Below are 16,667 nucleotides of genomic sequence, written 5' to 3'. Positions count from 1 at the left end.
TCTGTCGATCTTGTAAAGTTTTCAGATTTTTCGAAACTTTATCAAATGCAAATAAGAGAGAAATTAGCATGACTCTAAAAGTTATAAGAGATGAAGAAGGGAGCAGAGTGGACATTAAAATAAATGTAAAAGACCTAGCATAAGAAAAACTATTAACCTTACTTCCCTCAGTCAAACAAATGAGGGAATTAGTAAGAAGTGGCAAAGAGTTAGATTGTCTTGCGTATTCAAAGCTCGTTAATGAGAGGGGATATGAACTGTACAATTCTCATCTATCTTAGGAAGGTGATGGATGTAGCAGGCACTTTAGTCTCATTCACATCTTCATATCATCTTAAAAGACTGTTTTCCTGAAAGCCATCAAGGTGTGTCTGTCAGTACACGGTGTTCAATATAACCATAGATTTATTTTCAAAGCTTAATTAACAGTTTATTGTATTGTATACTAAGTTGGTCATACATACACTGTCTCAAGTAATTCTCATCCTGGTTTTAAACTGGTCTCATCTATGCTGTGCTATCTTGCTCCAGGCTTGAACTTACTATATAATTTCATAATTGAGGAATTAAGCATATTATCTTCACTGAGTCCTTTATGGTTTTTAATATTATTTCTGCCTCTGACCTTTTCCAAGATTCAACAGGTTAATGAAGTATAAATTCTCCTATGGTAACCCTTATGCAAATACAGCTTTGCCTCCTGCAAGGCTCTGTATGAGGCCAGATCTCCACTGAATGGACAAATCCAGATAGCTCCCGTCCCTACTGTTCTTAACATAAAATTATGCCTGAAGCTTCTCAATCCTGAGGAAGTGCTTCCAAATTTAGTGAACTTTAGCAAATGTCAGTTAAAGGTTCACTGACAAATTAGAGGCTAGAGTAAGACAAATTAAACACTTCCACAACTGTTCAGTGGGAGAGACTTGGGGCTTGTGCCTCAGCCCAGTCTGCTGGAATAAGTAACTACATGACCCACTCACACCAGTGCTCAGGATTCAGGGATTCCAAATGCCTATTTGTTTATGATTAGCAATAAAATAACTCACATAGACAGCACTTAAGATGCAGAAATGAACTGTTAGTTTAACACTTTCTAAGCCTCTTGCAGTCACAGCCTAGGCCTTCATAGGTAGAAGTCCCCACCCTGCACACGACACAGACAGATGAAATACCTTTGCTCTCCCCAAGTGCCCCAGGGCTCACACTTCAGAGGCGTTGGTTATTTTTCTAATAGAATAGATGCTTTACTATATCTACGTTGCATAAGTTTTGGTGATGTGAATCTACATTTTTCACCTAAGTATCATTTTAGTGAAAACACTTCCATTGAACTGATTTGAAATTACTGTTCTGAGATCATTCTTCCAGAGCCACTGTGTAATGCTCATCAGTATCTGATGTCCTGTATATTGATGGCATTAGTCATTTACTTCTCTGTTGTCTGTCTCCTATCCAGAAGTTAAGCCTGGTGAGGGCTGGGGCATGCAATGCTATGCTCTTCTATAAAGCCAGTGTCTAGCACCAAGTGAGCAACTGGTGTTATTTATTCAGTTGATGGGATGAACTTCCAAATTTGAAGGGAATTAGGGAACCCATAAATCTTTCAGCTGAGTAACTGCTGCGCTGCTACCAACTGGGATCATTTTAATTATTTAACAAGATAACTAATAACTCCAGATCAATGTTATTTTATTTATTACATATTTTCTATTCCATTTCATCCACACTTTAAGATCAGAATATGTATCTAGTGTCACTGACGTACAAGTCACAGCCAAGACACATTCATCTCACTAGCTTGGAAGTTTTTACATTGTTATCAGATTAGTTGAAGAAAGAAAGATGAGTAACCCATTCTCGGAGATTTTCCTCATTAAATAAACAACCTAATGAAAATTATCCTGTGCGGCAAAACAGCAAAATAAGTCTCTGCCCAAATTGTTTATAAGGCCCTACCTGAGAAGTGTTTACAAAAAGATTAGCTGTGCTTGCTTTATATAGTTTGTTGTTATTCTTTTATATTGGATACTTTATTTATTTACATTTCAAATGTTATCTCCTCTCCTGGTTTCCCCTATCCCATCCTCCCTTCCCCTATACCACCCACCCACTCCCGCCTACTTGTCCTGTCATTTCCCTACACTGGGGCATACAGCCTTCACAGAATAAAGGGCTTCTCCTCCCATTGATGGAAGCAATCTCACATAGAAAAATATTGTTGTGAAGGGTATACCTTGTTAAAAGATCAGAACTCATGGCTAAGTGCAGAACATCCTGAATGCTTAATGCAGTTATATGAGGTACAAGAATGCATTTATAAAACCATCATGTAAGAAAAGTCAAGTTCTTGGGACAATCTGTGCTGTTTCTGTAAATCTGAAGTACATGTTGGCCATTGGCACTGGCTCCTGGTTTACACATGTATGAAAGTACACATTGGACATCAGCACCACTGGCTCCTGGTTTACATATGGAACATTGTGAAATTCAGTGATTTTTGTCATTAACATATGGAGTAGATGCTTATTCAACTGATATCAAGTACTATAAACTGAGACTAGTTTTTGAGACATAGTCTTATTCTGTACCCCAGATTTATGGCCATCCATGGCAATCTTCCATCCTCGGCATCTTAATGGTAGGCAATACTGGCATAAGTCACCATATCATGTCCACCTTTAAATGTGTGTGTATTTTGATTTAGACTGATTCCTATTATACTAAATTGCTATTATATCAAATTACATTTTCTCTGGATAAAGAATAAATTTAAACAACATTGAAATATTAACACTTATATCTTATCAAACTTTATTCAAATCAGTTTTTTACCCTCTACTAAGAGAAATTCCAGATATTTGTAAGAATTGTTTATGACTATTTTGTGAGGTTTTATGAGAAGGTAGCAAACTTGATGAAACAAATATTAAAATACTGTTCAACCACTGAACATTTTTGGCAAAGTTATTACAACCTGGATCTGCTTGTAAATATAGGATATAGTATAAAGACAATTTAACACTCAATTTGTCAGGCTAAGAATTTGAAAGAACAACTGTCTCAAAGGGATACTGAATGGGAAAAATTATTAGCAGGCTACAGCTAAAAACTTTCAGACTGTAAAATACTCATCAGGACTGGGCGACAGAGGGAAATGATTCTGTCATTTTTCTATTGACCTTATATGATTGATTTTTTATCAAAGCATCCCACATGTTCTTGCACACTAGATGTCCAGTGTGATGCCTAGACTGGATCTTCCTTTAGATCAAGGATTTAAACTGTTTTATTATTATAATCAAATGTCACAACTGCATGGCATCCTAGTTCAATATCTTATTGTCCTATATTCAAGGAGACAACAGGGAATCAAGGGAAAAACTGCCATGACACTTCATAGGACACTTTCAAAGCCTCCCCATTCAGCTGTAAGTTAGAGGCACACTGCTGATAGCTCTGAGATATGTATAGGGACAGTGGCCCACATCAAATGCAACTTGCTCAATGTGTCTTTCATCTTCATTCTGGAATTCTCAGTCATTCAGCCTGAAAATAATTCTATACCTTTTCATCTTTCCAACAAGGCTCCACATCTTTGGTCAACCTCACACTCCTGGCCTTCAAGGTTGAGTTTGGTCTCTCAGGTTCCTGCTGCTGTGGAAGCCACTGATTACAACAGCACTAACTTATCATGGCTGTCAGACTCAGAAGCCTGAAATCCACCCCCACCCCCCGGGCTCCAGTCAAATTCACCTATATATTTCTTCTTGCATATTCTTCAGAGAAATCTGATTCCTTCACTATCCCAGCTTCTAGAGTCTCTGCCCATCTTCTAAAGCAAATCTATGGACTTGCCCACACAGAGCCCTCACCTTCTCTCTGTCTTCTACCTGTAGGAAGCTTCCTGAGTTGAGTCTCCTAAATCACGCAGCATCACCTGATCATGTCACCCTGATGCAAAGTGTAAGCAAACACTTTGCATCAGGGTTAAAAATGCCCTGTCACTTAGTAAACTAAACTATTTGGTGGGCAAGGAATTACATTTATTTCAAGAGAATTTTATTTAATGGAATATTTGATATTTACTGGGAAACTAGAAATGTGTTCCTTACATTATTTTAAGGTCTTTTTTTTTTTTTTTTTAAAGAATGAAACACTTAGAGAAATTAATGACTCCTCCTATTTTTTAGGGCCACCTATATTCCAATAAGCTCATATCCAGCTCACATGTTAATTACATTTCTTATTTTTTATTGCTGTTTCTATTCAGCTAAGTAATAAAACACAGGTGGAAACAACTACTTAGTGGGAATACTAATAAAGCAGGAATTTTCTAGAATGCCTCTAATTATCAAACTATTTTCTCACTCTCTAATTGTTTTAAATGATCTTCTAACTTGGGCACCACAAACAGGTTTTGGAAATACTTTTTTAAAATTAAGTTTTAAATTTATTCATAGAGAGAAGTTTTAAACTAACAAAAAATATTGAGTGGCTAGGACAGAAATAACCCACAAATTCCTTGTCACACACACATAGCCTCTTTGACTAGTGACACCTAGGAGGGAACCCCTATAACAGACAAGTTGCCATCTCTGATCCTCACTGTCCCTCAGACTCAAGTCTCCACTCACTTTACTGTTACTACTGCACAATTGTCTCACTGAGACAATTAAATAATACTATGTGTCACTGCCCCAGTATAACAGGGATACCTCTGAGGTCCTGAGCTCTCTGTGAGCCATGGAGTCATTCCCTCATCCCAGCCATGACTGACCATTTGCTCTCTCCAGAGTTGTGCTGAATAAGTTTAACCCTGTGACAGGGACATTCAAAGGCCTTTCCTGAGCCATCCTGTTAGTCAGGTGTGTGGATCTAGGTTTAAACTAAGATCTTCTAACACCACAAGTATTTTCAATCACCTGTCTTATTCTTTGCCTTTGACTATCTTGCAGCTTTATGTTGATGAATACAAAAGCATGAGCCCTGTGTTTTGTAATAGCTTACAAAACGGAAGAAAGAGTTTTCCTGCCTGAAGCCTCCGTTTTGTTTTGTTTCTGTGGTCTTAGACAGGGAATGTGGAGAATGGAGAAGGGATAAAGGAAAACACCCAAAGCTAAGAGATTGTGCATCATTAAGCAACGGTGCTTAAAGCCAGGACTTAATCACTTCATCTGCCGGGTGTACATTATCAGTTACCAAATACTGTGAAGACACCACAGACTGAAATCAAATCCACGCCATAAACCTGGTTCAGCTGTACCTGAGCATTGCAAATACCAAATACCAGACAAGAACTGAAGGAGGGTTTATTATGATGTACAGGTTAAGGACTATACAGCCCATTGTAGCAGAGAAGCCAAGGAGGCTCTGCCCACGCACAGCAAGGTGTCAGAGTGCAGGCAGGAAGTGGAGAGGGCTTATTTAATCCCAAGGCCCACACCCAGGACTCACTTCCTCCGTCACTGTTCTAACTCCTAAAGGTTCTGCAGCAGCGCTACCATCTGGGAGCCAAGTGTTCCAGCATTGCCCATTCTCTAGGTAACAGGTGTACATCCTCAGCCTCCAGTGGTCACCAGATGGAGATAACACATCTACAGGTGTCAATCATTATCTGAAGCTCACTATAATAAAAGCTCATTTCTACCTTGAGCTTTCCAGGGGCTCCTAACTCTAGATAATGCTGGGACCATCTGCTGTTCCTCTGACTTCGATAGGGATAAGATTAATAGACTAATTGGACTTTTAAATGCATTTTTAGACTACCCCATGTGATATTATGTGTGAACAGCAAAGTCTTTGTTTTCCCCTTTATAGAACTCCAAATCTTAAACAAAAAGCAATGGATTTTTTTTTGTGTGTGTGTGTGTGTGTTCTTGTAATTGAGATATCTGAGAGAAGTGTGGCATTAGGGCATTATTTTGAATATATAATCTTTAAAAGGCCAGGGAATGAAGGCTTTTGTGTGCTCTAGAAAAATTTTTATACATTAGAACATTACCATTCAACATCAGCAAGGACTAAATCCTTTCAAAAGATTAAGAAAACACATGAACTGCGCTAGTAGTGAATTCATATCAAACGTCGTACTTCACCATACTACATGGTAATTCGAAAATAAGTATAAAATTACTCATAAGTCAACTGTCATTTTAAACCACTGTTTCCCACTTATACTGCCGTTAACGTGGAACTTCCTGTAAATTGTTTTGGCCCAACTATGTCATCTCTTAAGGTATGGTAAACATTGTATTTTGTAACCACACTTACAATTCCACAATATTATACGAAGGCAGTGTTTTGTTTGTTTGTTTGTTTTGTTTTGTTTTTTGTTTGTTTAAAGGATTTGTAGAACAACCCAGCATGCTCTGAGCACTATGGGAAACCTCGGATTATATAACCTACATCTAGCACCACTGAGGATGAATCTCCCATAGTCCATATGGGAAATCCACAGGAGCAGCCCCGTGCTCAAAGAAAGCGCAGTGGTGTGAGTGTCCAGAGAACAGGCACCAGGTAAGGCTGGCTCCTAGGGAAGCCAGCCCAGGAGTCAGCATGCTGATAGGTAGAGAGTCATCACGAAATGCCAATGTTAGCAGGACAGACAGATGAATGTTCTGGGTTAGAAAAAAAATAACTTATTTTAAAAGAGAAATAATCGAGGCTTTGTGGTAGCTAATACATAAGAGAGACGCAGAATGACGGCAGAGCTTGCACTAGCATTCAAGAACAGACCCTGGGAGGAGAGGTATAGTATCTTCCCTGTCAGGGGAGGCACTGAGAGGCCACGGTTGGGAGTAAACCTGCAAGGCTTCAGAGCAGGACCTGGATATCAATGGAGACAAAAGACAACACATGGAACGCCGAGGAGCTTCTCAAAGATGCAATACAGTCACTACTGTTCATTGAGAATCTATTATTTGTATGGTATGTCATATGGAGCACATGTGATCTTGGCTTATGCGCATGCGTATGTGGTACCCATGCGTTCCTGGCTGTGTGGAGATGGCTCCCCTTCTTACTAATTTCCAGTCCAAAAATTGGTTGCAATGAACTGGCGAGGAGCTTCTCTCATGCCACCAAGTGGCCACTGACAAGTCAGGACTCAGGCACTGGGGAAGCGAAACAAGTGGGGACAGAAACACACCCACACCTACGTCCACACCATGCCCATCCTCACACCTGCACCCTTGCTGCACCCACACCCAAACCCACCCCCTTGGCAGCGCCCAAGCCCACAACCATGCTAGTGCTCACACCTTTCCTGGAAACCAGTGCCTACCTCTGAAGCTCAGAAACAACGCACGACACTCCTCTCTGCCATGCTGCATAACATTATATTTTAATCTACCCTAGAACTGGACTTTCATTTCATATTCTTGTATTTAATTATGATAATGCCACATTGAGCATTCATGGTTAATCCATTATTTTAGTGTTTATCTGAAGTAGACCTACTTCATAGCTCTTTAAAACCCTTTTGGATTCACTGTTTCTTCTGTCTCTTCCTAAAGCACTGATATCTCACTTCCTAGAAAAATAAAACAAAGCATACAAAGCATTTAAGTGTATTTGCATGGCTCTTTTGGGGCGGAGAGGGGGGTCGAGCTTTCTAAAATTTTCAGTGCACTCCTGGGTTATTTTTACAACTTAACAGTGCGTCACAGAGAGTGGGAGCCACCTGACGCACAGACATTAGGCTGTTTCTCTCCAGGTCCTAATTATGAGCTTTGAGAATTCCACTTGCCAGAGTCTCAGAATATGACGAATTAATGATACTACCAGCTAGTATTTCTTCAAAAGAGGAAGATTAGTTTAAAGCTTCTATAAAAGAATTATGCAATAAAGCTGAAAATGGAGGATATTGGACTGCATTTTTTCTCAGTTTGTTTTTTGTTGTTTAGAGAAAAAGGACCCCAGGAAACAATTCACCTACGTGGTTGAAATGATGGCCATCACCTCTCCTTTTGTTTTATCCTCATTTAATTTTACCCTCAAAATAATTTTACTAAAAATACCACAGATATCGAATGTTCACTGCCACCCAGTTGTCTTCGGTGACTTTCATGAGTCACTCTTAACGCCATGTTACTCTGCTAACTGCTAGCTTCTCCTCTGCGTCTCAGGCACCCACTGGGTGACCGAGTCCCAATTAGCTCTTCTCAGAGGCATCTGTCAGGGCCCTTCCCTGTCCTCTACTGATTCTGTTTGACAGTTTGTATGAACCAGCAGGCTGAACAGGGACAGCAGCAGCTTGAAGCCTCTTGCTGCTTAGACTGTGTCTCTCAGAATTATAACTCCCCTCTTTTCCCAAGGCTAAAAGAACTCTAAGGTCCCGGCATTACCTGCTCATTAGACCTCTGGCTCCATTTCTTATTTTACTTCCAGATGCACTGTATGGTAAAATTTTCAGATGCACGAAAGGCTATAGTGGAAATGTATTAGAAAGATAATTTCCTGAAGTTTCAGGCATTGTGTGTGTAAATACTCCCATTTTCTCAGCTTTTCTATGCTGCAATAATAATGTTTGATTATTCCTTTCTCCCATGCCATATGCTACTTGTACAACGCGTTTAAGCTCAAGTCACGTCTTGCAATGTTTTCAGCCAGGCACAAGATTTCTTGGAGACTATGGGAGGCCTTAAATTCTCTTATGCCTGAGTTTCCTTTTTCAGAATCAGAAGTGAATTGTGGGCTGGAGAGAAGGCTCAGCAGTTAAGAGCAAGACTGCTCTTCCAGAGGTCCTGAGTTCAATCCCCAGCAGCCACATGGTGGCTCACAACCAACTGTAATGGGGCCCAATGCCCTCTTTTGGTGTGTCTGAAGACAGCAACATCATATATATGAATATATTAAATAAATAAATCTTAAAATAGAAAAGAAAAGAATGGCTTGTCCCTAGGTATATTTGTATGTCGAGTTGCTGTTCTCCACGAGACATCCTTCCTACTAGCTCTCAGTTGAAGAACATCCCATGGTGGACATGGCCTCCAGCACAGCACCTTCACTATGCTCCCTTGCTTTGACCTACAAATAAAGTTGAACATATGTTAGTTTCAAGACTAGCATTTAAATAGACTCCAGTGTTCTGTCTGGTGACTAGCCACCTTGAGATCCCCAAGGGAACCCCATGGCCAGCTGGGATTTCTGTAAAATGCCCAATGTAGGAACTGCCATCAGCTTCACACCTATGGGCTAGGAGTAAGCCAGGCTGAAGTTGCAATTCTTGGCCAGAGCTGATCTGACTACTATAGATTTAAAAACATGTTCTATATGTATGTGGTATACCGCCTAAAGATAATGTCTCTCTGATTTTTTGAGTTTGAAGAAGAGCTATTTTCTGGAAATGGTTGTTACACACAAAGTATTTGGGGAAAATCCACTAGTCCATGTGAAATGCTTACACTGGCTCTGGGCATATGGAGCACAGGGAACTCAGCATGTTAAACCAGTAGAGAAAAGATGGAGCCATGGTTAATGTGCCTGCCTTAGAGGCAAGGAGACTCAGTTTAACTTCTAGAACTTACATGGGATCCTGGGAAGTGTTGTGTGTTTATAATCCTAGTGTGAAGAAGTTGAGACAAGGAGGTTCCAGGGCTCCTTAGTTTGATGAGATCCGGGCCACAGAGAATCCCTATCTCAGGAAGACTGAAAACTATGGAAGATCAATACCCGGGATTTTCCTCTAGATTCCACATGTGTGCACATACTCTTCCAGCCAAGTCTGGGCATGAGTTGCAGATTTGGACCTCAGTTGATGACACTATTTTGGGAGATTCTGGAAGCTTGAGGCACAATGCCTGTCAGGGTTAGTCAGGATTCTCTAGAGTCACAGAATTTATGGAATGAATCGCTATAAAAATGGAATTTATTGGAATGACTTATAGGCTGCAAGCCAACTATCCCAACAAAGGCTAGCTGTGAATAAAGCCCAAGAATCCAGCAGTTTATTTAGTTCCATGGGGCTGGATGTTTCAGCTGGTCTTCTGTATAAACTGGAATTGTGAGGAAGTAGACTGCAGTAGAAGTGCTGGCAGGTAAGTGCCAGAAGGTAAAGAAGAAGCCTTCTTTCTTCCACTGTCCTTATGTATTCAATTCCTCCAGCAGAAAGTATTGCCTAGATTAAAAGTGTGCCTCAAGATCTGGATCAAAAGCAAGTGTCTTCCAGCCTCAAGACCAAGGTCACAGGTGTGATTCCACTTCAGGTTTGTAGTTCATTTTAGATAAAGTCAAGTTGGCAATTGAGATTAGCCATCATAGCACCTCGCCTGCAGAACTGGATCCCTGCAAGTTTGCTCTTGAGGGATGTATTTCATTCTGACTCCTCCCCTTGTTCCTCATTTTCCCTTCCCTCTGTCCACCTTGAGCTGTGGAGCTTCTGCCCAGGCTCCAGCCTCTGTGATATTCTGCCTCAACACAGGGAAGCATGCATGCCTCCACGGTCAATTGACAGAAGCTCCTAGCTCAAGAGTTGAACTCAGAAATTCCTCTTTGTGAGATGTTTTTGGCATTTGGCTACAGCTTCGGAAGGCTGGTGCACTGTCTGAGGTCTGTTCTTGCCTTCTCTTTTATCTTCCTTTTATCTTTCTCTAGGCTTTACCTATGACGATGATACATCTGATCCCAGAATGATGACTGTATCTTGGAAGATCTAAACAAAACAGCTATACCTGATTCAAGTATCTGTTATCAACAAACAGCACCTGGCTAATGCCAGGTGTAAAGAATATGAAGTTAGGAACACCTTTAATTTAACATATCAATATTCACTCTTGGTAAGGATACATTACCCTCAATGCATTTCTCTGGGTTCTATGATCAAGAGATCTACAGTGTAGAGAGAAACATAAATTATTTATAATTCCAGAAGAAAAAAGTACAAATGAGATGATACTTGAGATTAGAGTTCAAATCTTAGTAATGTTTTCTGAAATCTGAGAGGATGAGGGAGAAGAAAGTTGGTAGGTGTTGTTCCCAACAAGACACAGACAAACATATGTAGCATTAGAGAATATCCAGGGATCCTCTGACACCTTAGCTGTCAGTCCAGTTGTAACTGAGCCACTGTCCAGACAAAACTTCTGGAGCTAAACTAGTGTCATTTCTTTTGCTTCCAACATTGCTTACTTGTCTCCATACATAAGTATACCTCCGTTTTGTTGTACTTGCTTCCAGTCTTGGATAATGAAAACCACCTAGCACAGCAGATAAGACAGCATTTTAGAAGATGTCAAAGTTCCTCATGCCATGGGCTGCACTGGCAGGAACTGTAACAGAGGGCATCTGAGTTCCTTGTGCTCATGGAACAGAAACCCCGCTGGCAATATCCAGCATGCTCGGACACTGAACAGCAGGCTCTGTTAACAAGGTGGGGGCAGCAGAAGGACACTTAGCTCAGGAGATAAGACATGAGTAAGATACAGCAAAGTGCAGTGTCAAAGAGGCAGTGCCCAAAGCAGCTGCCACAAGGAACAGAAGATAGCATTTGGAGGAAAAAAAGGTACTGTGAATATTTAATACGGAAAAACTGGCTGTGGATAACAATCTACAAGAGAGACTCTGAGACTGAATACTGAATGTCAAGTTCATAAGCCTCAGAGAGTCCACTGAGAATGACCAAGAAGTGGAACGATCCTGACCATAACCTCAATGTTTCTGGCTGAGTTTTGCCTTCTTTACCTGTCTTTTATGCATGGCTAATGTCTCTTTTATTGGTTTTGTCAAGGACACACTAAAACAGATATCCTTAAATGTTTGGTTGATCCTCAAGCCCATTTGATCCTCGTTCTCAATTAGTGAGCTCATGCCTCTCCTTGGAACTGTTGCTGATTGATTCCTTGTCAGTTTGTCAAAGTTGTCAATTCTTTAAATCCTGCATTTGGTTTTTCCTTACCACCAGTGTGTAGAAACAACACTCCTTCACTGAGAGGAAGTACTATCAGTACCTCTGCACATACTTCAAAAGTATGTCTGCAGAACATGGGAGCCACACTTCCCCAGCCAATACTGACATCATAAATGTGGCAATTACATGTGCATCTCTGAAAATTGAGAAACAACAGGCTGCCTTCCCCAGGTGAATGGCAGAGCGCTAAGTCAGGGGAAGAGAAAACTGCACAGATGGAAATGGAACTCGTTGGAATGTTTCCAAGCATTAAATAGCATTTTTTAGCATTAAAATGATATTTCCTATTCCAGGCCAACAACATGGGGGAGAGACAAGATGAAAATATGAAGATATAATCAGTATTTTATTAGGTCAGACCCTGAGAAGAAAGATGTATCTGGTGAAATTATTCTCTAAGATCTATCTATGTTCAACTCAATCGACTGTTAAGCTTTATTTGCGGGTAACAAAGACCAGCATTTATGCTGCCTTCCTGAACACAAAGCAAAGAAATTATAAACAGAAAGAGAAAATAAAGGCTTATATCATTCACCAGATAAAATGTTACATACATTTTCATTGGTGTAGGAGAAATCACAATTGTTCAACTTTGGACTTGGATAGGTTACAGCTCTCTAGATCTCATTTCAAATGAAATTTTAAATAAAACATATTAGGGCATTTTATGAAGTGTGTACTACACATTAATTGTAACCTTCAGAATAATCAGATGAAATTAGCTATTAGTCTCTGTAGCTCTCCAACACAGGCACTCTAAAAAAGGATGGCAGTTCTCTCCCCAAAAGGCAGCTTCTCATTGTACATGGGGCCACTCCCTGACAAGATCAACCAGTCTTTGCACATGTTGGTCCCTTCGAGCCTAACAGAAACCCAACATGCTATTTTGACAGCTTCCTAGATCATTTTCAAACGCTAACCACAATCAGCTTCTAGGAGTTAACTGTGCTGGTTAAAAGTCCTTTTCCGAGGATTGCACTTTCTTCCTGTGCAGTTGTAGTCTCTTTCCTACATTGTTGTTCTTTCTTTGTTCAGTAGAAGTGGTTTTGCTCCACACTTGTCCACTGTGGATAGTTCAGGACTCCTAGCCTCAGATACTGTGTTTCATAAACCAGTGAAAATGGTGAGCATGAAGGGACTCAAAGGGTGGGACAACATTGCACAGTTGTGAAAGTCTCTGTGTAGGTGCTAACAGAGTGAGCACACACTGAAGAAACTTCACAATACAATGGGTCTCAACACAGAAGTAGCACTCATATACCTCATTTTTTAAAACGTAAACTAACACTTTAAGTTGACCTAATTTAAAATCCTATATCTGAGGCTCCCTATTGCTTAATGGATTACTCACGGAATTGTGTGTGTTCTGACTTAAGAATCTGACATATAAGTTTAACGCAGAAATGACAAACCATCAGAGCGACCTCTAGGAATACAACAAGGTGAAGTATTTATAATGAGTTCTGCAGATAGATCTACTCCGGGAGGGAACATCACTACAGCTGCACGAGCCTCACTGGCTACTAGAGGGCAGTGACACCAGCAGTGTTCCTTCCCTCGATGGAGCATTTGCCAGATTTTCTCAATAGAAGGGGAAAAAATCTGGGCCAATTTTCTGTTTTCTCCACATTGTAAGCATTCAGCTCCTCACCTGAAGGGCTTCTATGGTTTACTGTAAGCTCATCTCGGGCACTTGATACAACTCTCAACTAGGGCAAGGATTATGCTAAGACAGCAGAGGCAGCTACAGGAGAGAAAATGATGGACAGGCTGCTTATGGGTGTGGATATGAGAACGTCCGATATGTAGATCCACACACAGTGCCAGGGTTTGTGGTACTTTCTCCCGGCTTCTCTTCATGTCCTTTCCAGAGCACAGCGGCATGAAGATTCCTAATCCCTTGAAGGTTCATTGGCAGTGTCTGCAGCTTTTCTCACCTAAAGAATGCTTGCTTATTTTTCATTTCTCTGAGACTCTTTCCAGAAAAAAAAAAAACTTACTGAAATGGTGGAAGGAATCCAGCATAGTATTTGAAAGATCTTCAGTATAAATAATCATTTGTCAAAAGTTAATTATAAATTCTTTTGGCTTGATCAATTGAACCAAGGATTTGGCCTCAGACCTTTAGTCAATGCTACTTAAAAATATCCAATCACTTAATGATTTAAACTAATATACGCTCAGTTCAAAATGTAAGATTTTGAATGTCTTTCACTCTTTTTTCTTAATGTCCAGAACCAAACAAAACTGAAAAAAGAAATTATCCAACCAAACAGAAAACAGTAACGCAAAGCATAAAATTAACAAATTACAACTTGCAAATATTATTTTTAAAACTATCAGGCACCTTGCTGTCCCAAGCTAAGTACATTTTTATTTTTATTTCTCTCTATGTGCCTTCTTGTCTATATGTGCACCCTATGCATGCAGATCCCTTCAGAGGCCAGAGGGGGATTCTCTGGAATTTAAGTCACAGGTAGTGTTAAGAAGCCCTGTAGGTTTCAGGAACCAAACAAAAATTCTCTGTAGGTGCAGCAACTGCTCTGAACCACAAGTTTCTCCAGCCCTGTTAAAAGGAGCAACAGCAGAGAACTTTGCTGGGTGGCGTACTGAGAGCTTTTTATGAACACTCTTAGCAGATTGTCTTTCTGTTAGGTTAAGCGTCATCTCGAATTCCTCATTTGAGGATGAGTTAAAGAAAGACAGTCCCACAAGTCAAAGTCAAGCATATCCTGTTGTGGCATATTAAATGTTACAGTACTTGCTTACATGCATGCGTTCTTTGTGCAGTGCTGTTCGAAGTGCTCCACTGTGGCCAATTTAATAAATGCGAAAGGCACCGCATAGTGTACCACACATATTTAAAGTGTTCTAGGTATTAAATTTGTGTGGGCTCCTGAAGCCCCTGTCTGTGTGTATATGCATGTGTGTGCATGTGTGCATGTATGTGGTATGTGTATATGTGTGCATATATGTGCTGTGTGTGCATATGTGTGGTGTGTGTGTATGTGTGTGTGCATGTGTGTGCTAGGTTTGTGTATATATGTGTCCATGTATGTCTGCATGTGTGCATGTGGTATTTGTGTATATGTGCATGTGTATGTGTGTGCATGTGTGTGCATGTGTGTGTTTGTGTGGTGTATTTGTGTAAGTGCATATGTGTGGAATGTGTGCATGTGTGTGCATGTGTGTGTTTGTGTGGTGTATTTGTGTAAGTGCATATGTGTGGAATGTGTGCATGTGTGTGCATGTGTGTGTGCATGTGTGTGTGTTCATGTGTGTGCATCTCTTGTATTTCCGTTTTGCTGTCCCCATCTGTATCGCTGACTCTCAATCTCTTTACCACTGTAACCTGCAGTCACTATCCCTTACAAGATGGACACTGTTTATTTTTTGGTCATAGTTCATTAATTGGTGTAAAATAAATCACAATGATTTTTGCTTTTAGTGCCTCTTGCTTTAAAAATGATTTTTCTTTCATATTTCGGAATCAATAGAATTGATTTTTGTTGAATATCCAAGATAAAACTTATAGCCTCGCCCTAATGAAGTGTCTTTTATAATTACTATAACTCTTCTGTTTGTAAACTGTGTTTTATTTGCACACAAAACACAAAAGACTCAAGAAATGGCTCATGGTCAGCACCTGAAACAAGACTTTATCTTTCTTCCTGTACCATTCTGAACAATGTTTTAGGAGACGTTGAAATCTTATTTAAGTAAAGATCAACTGTCAATCAGGATGGGCACTTCAGTTTTGAATGATTTAAAGGCTCTCTGAAAAAGCTGGCACAACAAAACATGAAGCTCACCCACATTTGCTTGTACCAACGTCTGCTCTTAAACACATGGATACAGAGTCATCAGTACATATTCATTAGACTCTGAATCCTTTGCCCACAGTTTAAACATATTCAGTATCCAACATTCATTTGCTGAACATTAATTCTCAATTTATTTGATTTAATGAATTAAAAAAAGATTTGGCCACAGGAACTTTATAAATCCTACCTAAAATATCCGATCACTTATATATTTAAACTAAGTCACACACTGTATTTTCCTGAGTTCAAACTGTTCAAAGAAGTTATGAACTTCTTTGGCTACTTTCTAACAAGGAGACATGATGCTTTGCTGACACAACACATCGCTGCATTCATTTTCCATAGCTTTCCAGCAAACAGCTTAATTCTTGTGAAACCCCAGGAGTCACTCATCAAACGAGAAGCTGCACTTCCACTGAATTATGAAAATCTATTATTGTAAATTCTCTTTAAATATATAAATCTCTTTGATCTTGAATTAATCATCAGGATGTTCTCTCTCTCCCATGACAGTGAACTACTAAATGTTTAGAAGTGTCACATTCTTTCTGCAAGTATGACTACATACCTCCATGACAAAGGCCATGGAACAACTACTCAGTGACTGCTCACTGGCTGGGTTGGTGATTCTATAGGTGATCACTTTCAAAAAGGCAAGCTTTACACTACCTATGTGACATTCCTCCATTGATGCATCTTCCATTCAGCAAGGAAATATCACAGAAGCCAATAAACAGATGTCATGCGGCTCAAAGGAGAGGAGGGCTAGTCTCCACCTCATTTCCTGACTTGCATAATACTGAGGGACAGAAAAGAGCAGCATTCAGTCACCCTATGGAACAGCCCTACCTATTAAGAAACCATTTCTTTAGATCTTAGTCTAGTAATTATCTGGAATATTTTACATATAAAGAAAACTGGCCAAGGATCTCTTCTCC

General features: G+C 40.0%; 1 protein-coding gene across 1 annotated transcript in view; it reads right to left on the bottom strand.

The window, feature by feature from the left end:
• Negr1 (neuronal growth regulator 1) overlaps window positions 1-16,667 on the bottom strand; it is a 697,487-nt gene that overhangs the window by 601,522 nt on the left and 79,298 nt on the right. The gene's annotated exons all lie outside the window — the stretch shown is intronic.

Source organism: Arvicanthis niloticus, chromosome 4 (genome assembly GCF_011762505.2).
Source record: "Arvicanthis niloticus isolate mArvNil1 chromosome 4, mArvNil1.pat.X, whole genome shotgun sequence".
NCBI classification, from domain to species: Eukaryota; Metazoa; Chordata; class Mammalia; order Rodentia; family Muridae; genus Arvicanthis; species Arvicanthis niloticus.
This window is presented reverse-complemented; position numbering and strand designations above follow the sequence as displayed.